At 32.2% G+C, this 14,504-nt stretch overlaps 1 long non-coding RNA gene across 12 annotated transcripts; it reads right to left on the reverse strand.

Moving 5' to 3' along the window:
- Window positions 1-2,578: 2,578 nt before the first annotated feature.
- LOC139847278 (uncharacterized) lies at window positions 2,579-8,029 on the reverse strand. Of its 12 annotated transcripts, none has more exons than XR_011759421.1 (9): window positions 7,572-8,029; window positions 6,797-6,904; window positions 6,288-6,643; window positions 5,896-6,170; window positions 5,091-5,547; window positions 4,914-5,021; window positions 3,794-3,884; window positions 2,972-3,024; window positions 2,579-2,840 (listed from the first exon to the last, which is right to left on the reverse strand). It is a non-coding gene; the product is annotated as an uncharacterized lncRNA (long non-coding RNA). The 12 variants fall into 12 exon arrangements; XR_011759420.1 differs by having other exon boundaries at window positions 2,972-3,072; XR_011759412.1 differs by having other exon boundaries at window positions 3,794-4,154.
- Window positions 8,030-14,504: the final 6,475 nt, after the last annotated feature.

Below are 14,504 nucleotides of genomic sequence, written 5' to 3' on the forward strand. Positions count from 1 at the left end.
ACGTAACCCAAGGCGTAGCGGTCGCAACGAGGAAGACATATATAACGTATCGGTGCAAAGATATGTTAATCAGGCATCGAAGCCGTGGGCTTACAAGGATGTTTGGGAATTTTTGAAGAAAAGGCCGAAGTGGTATTCTCCACCTTCGATTAGTGGTAGTGGTAAGAAAAAAGCAACAAAAAATGTAGTACAACTCGGAAACGATGATGATGATGATGATGATGATGATGATGATGATGATGATGATTATGATGATGTGGCCGAAAACCAAACAATTAATCTCGGAGAAGACCGTTTGAACAACCTCGGTCAGCTATTTGGCGACGATGCTATTATACGTCCAATCGGAAGAGATCGATCAAAGGCTGCGAGAAAATCCGTTTCGTCTGATGCGGCTACTTCATCACGTGGTACAAACTCTTCACGAGGTACGGCCTCTTCGAGATTCGATGAGTTGTCTTAAAAGTGGGAAGCAAGAAAGGAGGTGGAAATGGAAGATCGACAGACTTGTTTGCAGGCTAACGTTGAGGAGGAACGTCGTCGATCGGCAATAGATTGCGTTGCGAAATTATGGAACTTGAACGTTGATGACATTAAGGACCCGATTGAGAGGCAGAAAGCTTTGAGGTTTAAGAAAAAGATGACAAAAAAAATACAAAGACTATATCGAAGTTTCAAGCGACAGCGACGAGTAGTAATTGTTATCTTTTTTTTTATTAATGTGTGTTTTAATTTTTAGGAAATTAATAAGGTAATTGTATTAGGAATTTTTAATTATCGTAATTTTTTTAGGACTTTTATAAATTGTATCCGTTTGATTTTAATTAATTTACGTGTGTTTTTATAAAATTTTATTACTTATATTTATGTTTAAATATAAAAATTAAAATAATAAACTCAAACAAAAATGAAAAATAAAATAAAATTGTGGGACCAAACACCCTCATCACGCATACCATTACAAACTCCATCGCCTCATCACCCCATCACCTTTGCCACATCAGCACTATACTCCACAAGAACCCCCATCACCCCCTATCACCATTAAAAAAAAGTCTTATATATTTTATGTCATAGGCGAAATGATCAAATATTATCTGTACTAAACTTGAACTAGCCAAAGTAACATTAATATGTTTGTGTCAATTGTTAATTTTTGGATACAAGTACCTTAATCTTTATGTATTATTATCAAAATTAAATTCGAGGTATAGGTATATATTTAATATTCTTCATAAAAAAACTCAATTTTTTCGCTATACCATCCACATTATAAGTATAACTTTTAAATAAACAATATAAAATAAAAAGAAATAAATTTCCATACATCCAATATTATGTAAACATTGACTTAAATGGGGTTGAACATCGGGGACTTTAAAGTCGAAAAAATTGGTTATTATTGGGTAAATGGTGGTGGAGGTTTCGGGTTGAATCTGATGCCTTTTGAACTAAAAATAATTAAAAGTATTTATTGACGGGATGGCGGGTCGGGAAATTTGCATCAGATCTCTTCTAATGTTACTTTTTCTTCTCCCTGGAAAAGTATCGTTAGGATTACCAATGACATGTGCAATCACAACATCAGTTTCTGTTTATCCTTTGAGAGAACTGTAGGCGAAGGTAAGGAAGCATTTATCTTTTGCAAGACACAATAAGAAGTATGGAGAAAGGTATACAAATGGTGGGGCTTTGAAAATTTTTCTAAATTTAGCGTGGACGAAATACTTAATGGTGATGGGGTAAACATTAGCTCGAGAGAGGGAATGAAGATTTGGCAAACCGTGGAGTGAGTTTGTGAATACTTTTGTTTTAAAAAACCGCAACCAAAAGGTTTTTAGGAATAAAGTTTGGACGAGTTCAATGATATTTAAGTCAGAAGTTTTGAGTGGATCTCCAAAAAGCTTAAATCTAAGAAGAATGAGTGGCATCAATGGCCTACTTAATCCTAGTTATCGAAATGGGTCTTACTGTTACAGAGCTGGTGTAGGTTAAAATTGCTTATGTTTAATTCGTGCATCATTGTAAATAGCCTCTGTATAGCTTGAGTGTGCTAGTCAGTACGCATGGCTCTCCCATGCTTCTAGTGGCGGAAGCGAAAAGTTTTTTCACCAGGGGCGAAAATTTTTTAAAAGCGTAGCAACTTTTTTTTTAGCAAAATATGGAGGTTTTTGGACACAATTTAGAGGTTTTTGGACAAATATGAAGATTTTGGGACAAAATATGGAGACTTTGGAGCAAAAAGAAAATCCACTAAGGACAAAATGGAAAAATCCAAACAAAAAATGTAAATTCACTGCTGTCACCTGTTGCCTCCGTATTATTTTCGCCCATCCATGCTTCTCTTGTACATATATTGATGATTACTCTGTATATCATAACTAGATTTATGAGCCCGTGCGTTGCACGGGTACTCATCCGAAAACATTATATAGTATTTTATAAATGTATATGAAATAACGATATTATACGGTCATTGTCGTAAGTACTATTGTGGGTTGAATTTGTAAAGTATAAAGAATATACATAACTAAAATGTTGAAAATATTTGTTCATACAGTTATTCATAACACAAGTTTAAGTTATTGATTGTTGTAAACATGAAATAGATATAAAGAAAAACACGCTCTTTATAGCGGTAATTGAATAAACATTTTGTGTCAGGCTTTAGCCGATTTTCTTTTCGAAAACGGGTGAATCCATAAGACACACAGAGGTTTGATTTTTTCTTCGACTTCTCTTGTTTCAACCTCCATTTGTACTTTCGTTTATCCAAATTGAAGCACGGCACTCTTTTACCACTATGTAGAAGGAAGTAACATCAATTCGTTTGGAAGACGCTACAAAAAAAACACAAGAGTTATATAAATTTATAATAACGCACAATATTGAACTGTATCTCAGTAATTAGCTACATTATTATATAGTAGTAGATGCGATAAAAATATGATGATATTATAATGAATAATACTTCAGAATTGGCTTGAATGGATGGATTTCATCAAGCTGAAAACGGGTCACCTTCTGCCAGTTAACAGAACAAATTCAGTACTGTTTGTTTGTATCACATACCTAGAACAAAATATCATATGTAGAATCCTTCTTATAGAAAATAATCAAATAACAATTATCAGTATCAATGTATAAATAAATGAAAATGTATACTCTATTTATGTTCTAATATAAATTCGAAATAAGAATACTTCTAAAATAAAAACAAACAACGATTGAACATAAGCAGGTATGATATTTAAACGTAACGTTTGATAATTACATACATGAATCGATATTGGTGGGAAAATCACTCTGGATAAATACAATGTATAATTCACTAATCGAATGTCAAGTGGCAAAACAACTTTGAGACGTCAATGCAACAGAAAGGCGAGTTTCCGAACACAAATGTAGCTGAAATATTTTCTACACATTAACTTAACACAATAAGAGTCAGAGAGCCAATAAAATAATACAACCCATTTTTACCAAGAAATCCTCACAAAAAAAACATATAGATACCTACTACAATAGAAGAACTAACAAATGTCACAACATTATGATCACACACAACTGACATATCCAAATTAGAAGGTGCCATAAACCATAGATAGAGATACATACATCACAACCATAGAGTACATGTGATAAGAAACCATAGATAGAGATACATATATCACAACCAAGGAGTACAAACCCATAAATGACAATAGAACTCTTAAATAAGAAAAAATAGGTATCATGGTAAATGGTAGATTACAAAAGGAAAGCAAAGTTGTATATGGATATAAGTGCACACCTGCTTTTACATGCCTGGAAGTTCTTTCAACTTTTAAAGTCACTATTAAATTAATTATTTCATCTTCAAATCAAATTACGTACAATAACGTCTGCAAGATCAATATCAGTTACATGAGTATACCTGCTGATAAACACGGGAAACAATTTCATGAATTAAACAACAAACAGATAATGTAGTTCCCTTTTTATGATTCGACATATGCAGGTACGTTTAGGTTGTTAATTTTTTCAGTCGTTTCTTAATGGAACATAAGATAATATTATTCGATAGCATAAGTGGCTTTCCACGCGTTGTTGCGGCGTTTCCGTTGTGAGGAGGTTGTTATATCCTTTTATATCAAAGTTGACCGCCTTCGTTACTATATAGAAGAATTTTATGTGCAACAGTTAGAATATTGGTTCTAAGTATATCAGAGATGCAACTTTGATCAAAGAGATTAAAGGTATTATAAATATTATTTGAAATTTAAAAAAGACATAAAATTCCTCAATGATGATTCCATAAACAAACACAGTTGCATATAAACCGAGGCAGATGATAGAGACCATTGAGCCTATCAGGACACGGTAAGATGGCTAGAACTGCAAAAGGCATACATATAGTCTAGAGAAGGAATATCTTCCTACTTATATGATAACTTATCAACCTATTATTATTATCAAAATGACAATGGGTGAGTGAACAAACACAATATTTCAAGTCACCTTTAATATTATACAAAGAAAGTATAAGATTGACTTACAATTTTTAACACTCTTCTACATAACTCCGTATAACAAAACTTATATGTCTGAACAACTAATAACAATACTAATAAACTTTCCTCTCTTCTTTAATTTTACAAATAGTCAACATATCATATATGAGTAAACAAAAAATATACTATCATAGTTTAAACAAAAACAGAAAGAAAAACATGTACTTAATCCCACTTGTGAGTCATTAACCCACATGAGGTGAAATATCAGCCCGAATCAACCCATTTGTATACAAATGGGTTAAAGTTGATACCTTTAAAAAATGTAACCATTCAGCATTAAGGCTATGTCAAGTAATGATATTAATCCATAATAAAAAAACAGATGTGTAATAATGCGATAAGTAACTGAAGGACGACCTGAGCAATAGAAGCTACTTTTACGCCAATAGGAGCAATAGAGTGAGACAAATCTTTTGCTGCATCAATGTCCATATTTCCAAGAACTGGTGGACTGCTTTTTATTTTCTTCATATGAACAACTTATATTAAGAATGACATATAACCACTATCTAAAAAACTATGAAATTCACAAACCTTAACTTTGAGATAATCACGAATGGCGTCCAGTACGAACTCAAGAGGTTCTGGTAGCATGGTGATGTTTGTGTTGGACTCAGTTGTTCCTGCAACCGTCCTACCCAACCAAGGAAGCATGAATACAACACGCCCATCTTATATTTTAGGAACAATTAAACGCATTCCCTCCAAAGAGTAATAGTCTGGCTGAACAATATGTACACCACTGCTAGGAGAGATCTTAGGTTTTGCCTCTTCATTAGCAAACTTTCTTACAGTGTCACAAAACGGTCCACCCATGTTCACAACTTCTTCTGAATATGTATTAAACTCTCTGCCTATAAAATTTGAGACGCAAGTATCACACAAAGTACTTCCATGACAATCAATTAAAGTCAAAATGAGTGGTTTGAATTCATCTCAAATGGGGCAGAATCTCCATGTTGCGTAAGTGTTCCTGATAGGTTAGGCTGACCTGCAAACTCTTTATCATCAATTTTTATTATGATTTGACCTTCAAAATTTTAATGTATTCAGTACAATTATAGAGACTCTTTTATAGCACAAAAAAAAAAAACAAAAAAACAAAAAAACAAAAAAACAAAAAAAAAAAAAACTAATTTTTTGATGGAGTGATTGATAAAATTATATACATCAAAATACACTCCGATAACTTTTAGAACCTGCTATTTAACTCCATTTCTCTTTTTGGATGACTTATTTATTTGACCCATTTGAGATGAATATAGACAAAATTCGACCCATTCATATATAATGCATCAAATTCAGCATTTACTTCACTTGAAGAGATCTATTCTAGTACCTGATAATTTGTCTCTAACGCGAGCTCGAATTATACGTTCCTAGCTCTCATCTTTCAAAAGGGACACAACCTCTGTGCATGATTAAGGACAGCTGCACCTGATAATGCAGCAGTACAGGCTAGACTAACATTAACTCTTGCATGATTCATTTGTTCATCATAATAGACGACTCTTGCTTTTTAGCTTCGATCTTTACCCGTCCTTGCAAGTGTAGGGAGAAGTTTAGAAAACTCTTCTGCTGAATAAAACCGAGACTTATGTAGTAGACATCGCCCTGCCACCAGATCATACAACAGATGATCAAAAAAATACACATATTACAGTACAACGTAAATGGAAAGCAGAACAAATAATATAGCAATTAAAGAACAGAAAAACAAACATATGTTACCTTCTGAAGTTACACCACTCTCAATTATTTGGTTAGTATTTGTAGCAGTAGCACAGGACGATTCCAAAACAGCAGAGAAATAATAGTGGATACAGATGGATTTAAAACACCTTGTTATCCCCAACTCACATTCGCATCTTGAAACCATCGCACTTGACCATGAATTACAAAAACAACAGCAGCAAACCATCAGTCATTGCAAAGCAACAAATCAAGGAAAAGAAATAAAATCCAGAAGTTGTTTTATGTTTGATTAAGTAAACTAATGAAAAAAGCATCTTGTAAAACAGTAACCTGATGAATCAAATGCAGCAGGGAAGACATGCTAACGAAGCCAGAAACTAAAGACCTGCCACCTGCAGCAGATAAGGCAAATGCAGCAGATGCTGTAAATTAACAACTATAAACAAAAACAACAGCCTAATAGAATGCAACAGTTTGCATGTCACATCAAGGATAATAGTAATCGAAAACGTTAGTAAACTTATGATCTAAATTTGTAAACTTACGATCTCAGCTTGCAAAAAAAAATCGATATAAGTTAAATGAAATCCTGAGCCCATCCAAAAGCAAATGTATAAATTGAAACCTTTCCTCCATTGGCAACATCTATGAACCTGAAACGATATAATCTTTATATAAATACAATTGATAAAAAACAGTGTGACATTCATAACCTACCCATTAATAAATACATGGTTGATAAGATAGAAAATAACACAAAAGAGCATGGGGTAAAATTACACTCATTTACACACAAAAGTTCAGAGTTTTCAGTTTATGTATTATCATATATACTATATTATTAAAATCATTTATCAAGCAAAGTCAGAAGCTATGTAAAGACACAGTTGGTTAACCTCATATCAAACACAATAAATGGAATAATCAAACGAATATCAAAACTACCACGCACAACAACCAGACACCTAGACCATAAAAAAATAGAAACACCTAAATTTTGAATTTAAATATGTGATAAAGGTTGAAAAATTCTTGATCCATGAAATCATCACATTCATAAAGGAAATATAAACTGATCCATTGATTGAAAAATTTAAAAACTTTGTAACATATTGCAGGACAAATAAATATTTAATCAATTATTCAATAAATTTTTTACATTTCGAATTATATTAAAAAAAAATTAATGATAAACAAAACAAAAACATGAACAATTATCATCAATTCATCATTTACATACAGCAAAAACATGAATTTTAAGATAATGATATAAAAAAAACTTGTTATTCATAAAACATGAATTTTAAGAATTTGGATTACCGTTGAACGAATAGCATCCTGATTTTGTGAAATTAAAAACCCTAATTCGTTTTATCCATGGGCATAGTGAATTTTACAATGATGAAGATGCATCAGATAGTAATGTAGTCGACCGATTTGGTTTGATCCAGTTTGGTTTTTGTTGATGTGAACACCAGAAGAACACCGAAAATTGGTTAAACGGCATAAAAAAAATTGATTATCAAATTGATCGCAAGTATCTTCCTGAATGAAAATATGAGATCGCAATGGATTAAAGAAGATGATGAAATTGAATTTGTTTGGATGGGAGCGTATCGATTGAATGTGTGGGTATGTTTAATTTGTTGATTGCAAAAACCCTAGAAGAAATTTTTATCCACGGAAGGATGGAGAAAAACAATATGGAAATTTTTGGATCTGATGAGAATCATATGTTTAATATTTTAGATTTGAACGACCCTAATTGAAGTTTTTGAATTGGATGTTTAAATTGGATGATAAGTTCTCTGTGAGGAGAATGAAGAATGAAACTGTTAACCCTAATTACAGATGAATGAGGACACGCGTCACTGTATCGTAATTAGTGATTTTTTTAATTCAAAATCATGATAAAAAAGAATTTGCTGAGGAGTAATCTTGTTGCGCCACGTGAATTTACCTTACCGGTTTAGTAAGATAGAAGAAGATATATTTGCCTTTTCCCAAAATAAAATAAATAATAATGTTATAATTCAGTAGGCTTATAACTACCTTTAGTAGCTTGGTTCTTGACTGTAGAAATTTTATGAAGAGTAATTGATAGGTATTGGTTGATGAGTAATTGGAAGAAAGAAAGGATTGGCCAAAAGAAAAATATATGTTTTTTAAGTGTGTGTATTATGTGTTCATAACACACATATATATATTAAAAAAATTTACTATACAATGTTTATAATAATAATAAAATTATAATCCATGACTTATAACACTCCCCCTTGGATGACAATTTTATTATAGAATAACTAGTACTGTCTCGTTAAAAACCTTGCTAAAGAAAACCCATTAGGATAAAACTTTAGCTAAGGGAAAAAGAGTGCAGCATAGAGTTGACTCCCCCTCAAGTAGGCAACGCCTGAGTTGTTACATCTTCTGAACATGCCTCATACCAATATTATGAACGTGTGTTCTGAAAATAGCAGTTGAAAGTGCTTTGGTGAAAAGGTCAGCAGAGTTTTTGCTGGACTGAACATATCTCATTTCAATCTGGTTGTCCTTAATGAGATTTTGAGTGTATGAGAAGAATCTAGGAGGTATGTGTTTTGTTCGGTCACTTTTGATATACCCTTCTTTCATCTGTGCTATGCAAGCTGCATTATCTTCATAGATAGTTGTTGGACTTTTATCGCGTTCTAGTCCACAAGAATCAGTAATGAATTGTGTCATTGATCTCAACCAAAAACATTCCCGAGTAGCTTCATGTAATGCAATCACTTCGGCATGATTTGATGATGTTGCAACAAGTGTTTGTTTTTGAGAACGCCATGATATTGCGGTACCTCCATTTAAGAATACATATCCATTTTGAGATTTAGCTTTATGTGGATCAGATAAATAACCTGCATCTGCATAACCAACCAAATCTTGTTTCGATTCGTTAGAATAAAATAATCCTAAATCAGTAGTTCCTCGAAGGTATCGAAATATGTGTTTGATCCCATTCCAGTGTCTTTTGGTAGGAGCTAAGCTGAACCTTGCCAATAAATTAACTGCAAAAGAAATGTCAGGTCTTGTACAATTTGTAAGATACATAAGAGCTCCAATTGCACTAAGATATGGTACTTCTGGTCCCATAATATCTTCATGATCTTCACAGGGACGAAATGGATCAGTGTCAACATTAAGTGATCTAACAACCATAGGAGTACTTAATGGTTTTGCCTTGTCCATATTAAAACGTTTTAAAATCTTTTCAGTATATGTTGTTTGATGTACAAGTAAACCATTAGGCATATGTTCAATTTGTAAACCAAGGCAATACTTAGTTTTTCCGAGATCTTTCATTTCAAATTCTTTCTTTAGAAGTTGAATGGCTTCATGGATCTCTTTATTTGTACATATGATATTAAGATCATCAACATAAACAGCTATGATCACATATCCGGATGTTGTTTTCTTAATGAAAACACATGGGCAAATAAGATTATTGGTATACCCTTTGCTTATCAAGTAATCACTTAATCGTTTATACCACATGCGACCCGATTGTTTCAACCCATATAAAGACCTTTGTAACTTGATTGAGTACATTTCTTTGGGTTTTGCATTGGTTGCTTCTGATACCTTAAATCCTTCAGGTATCTTCATATATATATCACTATCAAGTGATCCATAAAGATAAGCAGTCACAACATCCATGAGATGCATTTCTAAATTTTTAGAAACTGCCAGGCTGATTAAATATCTAAAAGTAATTGCATCCATAACAGGAGAATAAGTTTCCTCATAATCAATTCCTGGTCTTTGAGAAAAACCTTGAGCTACAAGTCTAGCTTTATACCTTGTAACTTCATTTTTCTCATTTCTTTTTCGCACAAAAACCCATCTATATCCTACAGGTTTCACATCTTTAGGTGTGAGAATGATATATCCGAAAACTTTTCTTTTATTGAGTGATTCAAATTCAGCTCGTATTGCTCCTTTCCAATGATCCCAATCATGTCTATTTTGACATTCCATGACAGATTTTGGTTCTGGATCATCATCATCATTCATGATGTCATATGCAACATTATATGAAAATATCTCATCAAGATTTTTCATTTCATTTCGGTTCCATAATATTTTTGAATGTGCGTAATTGATTGAAAATTCCGTATTGACATCATCAATCTCCTCTGCAGAAGGAGTATTGATTTGTAGTTCTTCTTGAACACTTTCTTTTACCTCATTATCAGCTGATTTTCTTTTCCGAGGATTTTTATCTTTGGAACCAATTGGTCTCCCACGTTTCTGGCGTGGCAAAGACTCAAGAATAACATTATTGCCAGTTTTTGAAATTTCAATTCGAGCTGGAGCATTTGCTGCTGGTATATATGATTTAGTCACTCTTTTTGTATCTGTAAATGCATCAGGCAATTTATTTGCAAGTTCTTGCATATGCATTATTTTTTGAATTTCGGTCTCGCATTCTTTTGTGCGAGGATCAAGATACATTAATTGAGGTTCACACCATGAAACATCATTTTCTTTATTTTTTATTTCTCCCCCTAATCTAGGGAATAATGTTTCATTAAAGTGACAATCAGCAAAACGTGCTGTAAAAACATCACCCGTCATGGGTTCAATATATCTTATTATTGAAGATGTTTCATATCCAACATATATTCCCATCCTTCTTTGAGGACCCATTTTAGTGCGTTGTGGTGGTGCGATAGGGACATAAACCGCACAACCAAATGTTCTAAGGTGGAAAATATTTGGCTGATGGCCAAAAGCAAGTTGCAAGGGAGAATATGTATGACTTGCGCTTGGTCTAATGCGAATCAATGATGCAGCATGCAAAATTGCATGGCCCCATACAGATACTGGGAGTTTTGTTCGCATTATCAATGGTCTAGCTATTAGCTGCAATCGTTTAATTAATGATTCAGCTAAACCATTTTGTGTATGCACATGGGCAACGGGATGTTCAACAATAATCTCAATAGACATGCAAAAGTTATTAAATGCTTGAGACGTAAACTCACCGGCATTATCTAGTCTCACCCTTTTAATAGTATAATCAGGGAAATGTGCTCTCAATTTAATAATTTGAGCAAGAAATTTTGCAAATGCCATATTTCGACTTGATAATAGACAAACATGAGACCATCTACTAGATGCGTCTATTAGAACCATAAAATATCTAAATGGTCCACATGGTGGATGAATTGGTCCACATATATCACCTTGAATTCTTTCAAGAAACATTGGTGATTCTTTTTCAACCTTAAGAGGTGATGGTCTTATTATCAACTTTCCAAGTGAGCATGATGTACATGGGATAAGTGCATCATGAGGGATCCTTTGATCCGCCAATGGATGTCCATGTGTATTTTGTATTATTCTTTTCATCATTGTTGATCCTGGGTGGCCTAATCTCTCATGCCACAAATTGATCATTACAGGATCACATGATTTATCTTTAACTACCACATTTACTTCAGCTACATTTATATGTGTATAATGTAAACCGGAATGAAGTCTTGGTAGTTTTTCAATTACACGATTCTTATCAGTGATACTTAAATATTTTTCATTTTCTGTTGTCACTGACTGATAATCATATCCATTTTGGTATATGTCAGAGAAACTTAACAAATTTCTTTTTGACATGGGAGAAAATAAGGTATTATTTATCAGAAAATTCGTACCATTTGATAACATGAATTTTGCCTTTCCCATTCCTTTTATTAAGTCCACAGGACCTGATATAGTATGTATAGTTCCTTCCGTTGCTTTCAAGTCTGTGAAATATTTTTTAGATTTGAGTATGGTGTGAGTGGCACCACTGTCTGCAATACAAATATCTCCACCATTTGACTGATTTTTTACTCCAGCAGTATACATCATGAACTTCAAAAAAAAAAAAAAATGAGAAACAAATAATGAGTACATAATTCATCAATATATTACATTCAAAACATGTTACAAACGATATCACATAATAAGGAAATATGTAGTAAACTAGATATGGTGTAGATTGAAAATCTACAACCATTTATTTAACGAGAGCATATAATAGGATATATATATATATATATATATATATATATATATATATATATATATATATATATATATATATATATATATATATATATATATATATATATATATATATATATATATAGATATTAGAAATTTATTCATTAAAGTAGTCACAAGTTGGCTCGGTGATTTTTGTATCAAGGTCATCCACAAGATTTGCTTCTTCTCCTTTTCCCTTTAGGGATTCTTGATACCGATTAACAGAATGCTGATTTGTTCGGCAGTTTTTAGACCAGTGGCCAATTTTACCACATCGGTAACAAGAATCTTCAACATTCTTTGAAGAGCCTTCTTCAACATTGTGATTTATGGGATTGTATGGTGTTTGGATTTTATAATTTTGTGGATTATTATTTCTTTGTCCACGACCACGACCACCACGACCACGACCATTACCATAAGGGTGATTTCGAACATAGTTATGATTTTTATTATTGTTATGGTAATTTCCATGATGATGGTTTTGGCCAATATGGCTACGACCTTGTCCACGCCCTCGTCCATGTGCATTTCTTCTTTTATTATTATTATTGTTAATAGCATTAGCTTCAGGAAATGCTAGTGCACCGGTAGGACGAGATTCTTGATTTTTCATCAGTAATTCTTTATTAACTTCTGCAACTAAGAGATAAGTTTGAAGTTTTGAAAAAGTTTTATAATTCTGCAATCTTAAATTTTCTTGCACAGTTATGTTTGCAGAATGCATTGTGGAGAAAGTTTTCTCCATCATATCAGCATCACTTATTTCTTGACCACAGAATTGAAGCTTTGAACGGATCTTGAACATGGCCGAGCTGTATTCACTTACCTTTTTGAAATCTTGGAACCTTAGATTTCTCCATTCTTCCCTCGCAGCCGGGAGTAATATTTCCTTTTGATTATCGAATCTACTCTTGATACTTTCCCATAAAACATGTGGATCTTTGATAGTGAGAAACATATGTTTTAAGGTGGTATCAATATGTTTGCGAATAAAAGCAATTGATTTTAATTTATCTTGATCGGAACAAGTATTATTTTCTTTTAAAGTTTCTAGAATACCCAATGATCCAAGATTTATTTCTACGTCCATAACCCATGATGTGTAGTTTGTTCCCGATACGTCTAAGGCATCAAACTCAAGCTTTGATAAGTTTGACATTTTCTATTTTCAGAAAGATGAACAACATAAATCATAATCATAATCATAATAATTTTTTTTATAGATAAATAACAACATGAAATTAGAATTAGTTTAGATTCATAAGTAGCAAACAAAGGAATAATGGTATGATTACAAATAATAAAATCATAAGGGAATATAGGTTCATATTATATTATTAATGATATTATTATAATATATATTATTATAATATATTTTTCTTATTTTAACCTTTAAGATTTACTTTTAATAAAAATACAAACTACTTTTTTTATTTTGACTTTTAAGATAAACTTTTAATAAAAATACAAACTACTTTTTCTATTTTAACTTTTAAGATTTACTTTTAATAAAAATACAAACTACTTTTTCTATTTTAACTTTTAAGATTTACTTTTAATAAAAATACAAACTACTTTTTCTATTTTAACTTTTAAGATTTACTTTTAATAAAAATACAAACTACTTTTTCTATTTTAACTTTTAAGATTATAAATTTAAGAATAAACATTAGTATGCATGAAATAAATAATGATTAATTGCATAAGTAATCATAAATGTTAGATAACATATAAAGACCCCATCGTATTCGTATTGATCGGAATTAATCTCGACCCATGGTACCGTGTTGTCAAATGACGTGTTGCGTACATAAAGTACCGTGTTGTCAAATGACGTGTTGCGTACAATCATGAGGTCTTATTAACATAAATATAAATGTTAGTGAAGTTAATAAGAGTTAGATTACAGAAAATATAATTCAGGCGGTATAACCGACCATATATAACTTAAATAACATAAATATAAATGTTAGTGAACATAATTGTAAATGTTAGTATACATAAATAAATGTTAGATAACATAAATGTAAATTAGGCGACAGTGTCAACCATATATCATTTAGGTGGTATAACCGACCATATATTAGTTAGGTGGCAGAGCCAACCATTTTTAGTATAAATGTTGAGATAATCGTGCTGATAACGTGTTATAATTCAGTAGGCTTATAACTACCTTTAGTG

This window comes from Rutidosis leptorrhynchoides, chromosome 5 (genome assembly GCF_046630445.1).
Source record: "Rutidosis leptorrhynchoides isolate AG116_Rl617_1_P2 chromosome 5, CSIRO_AGI_Rlap_v1, whole genome shotgun sequence".
Classification (NCBI taxonomy): domain Eukaryota; kingdom Viridiplantae; phylum Streptophyta; class Magnoliopsida; order Asterales; family Asteraceae; genus Rutidosis; species Rutidosis leptorrhynchoides.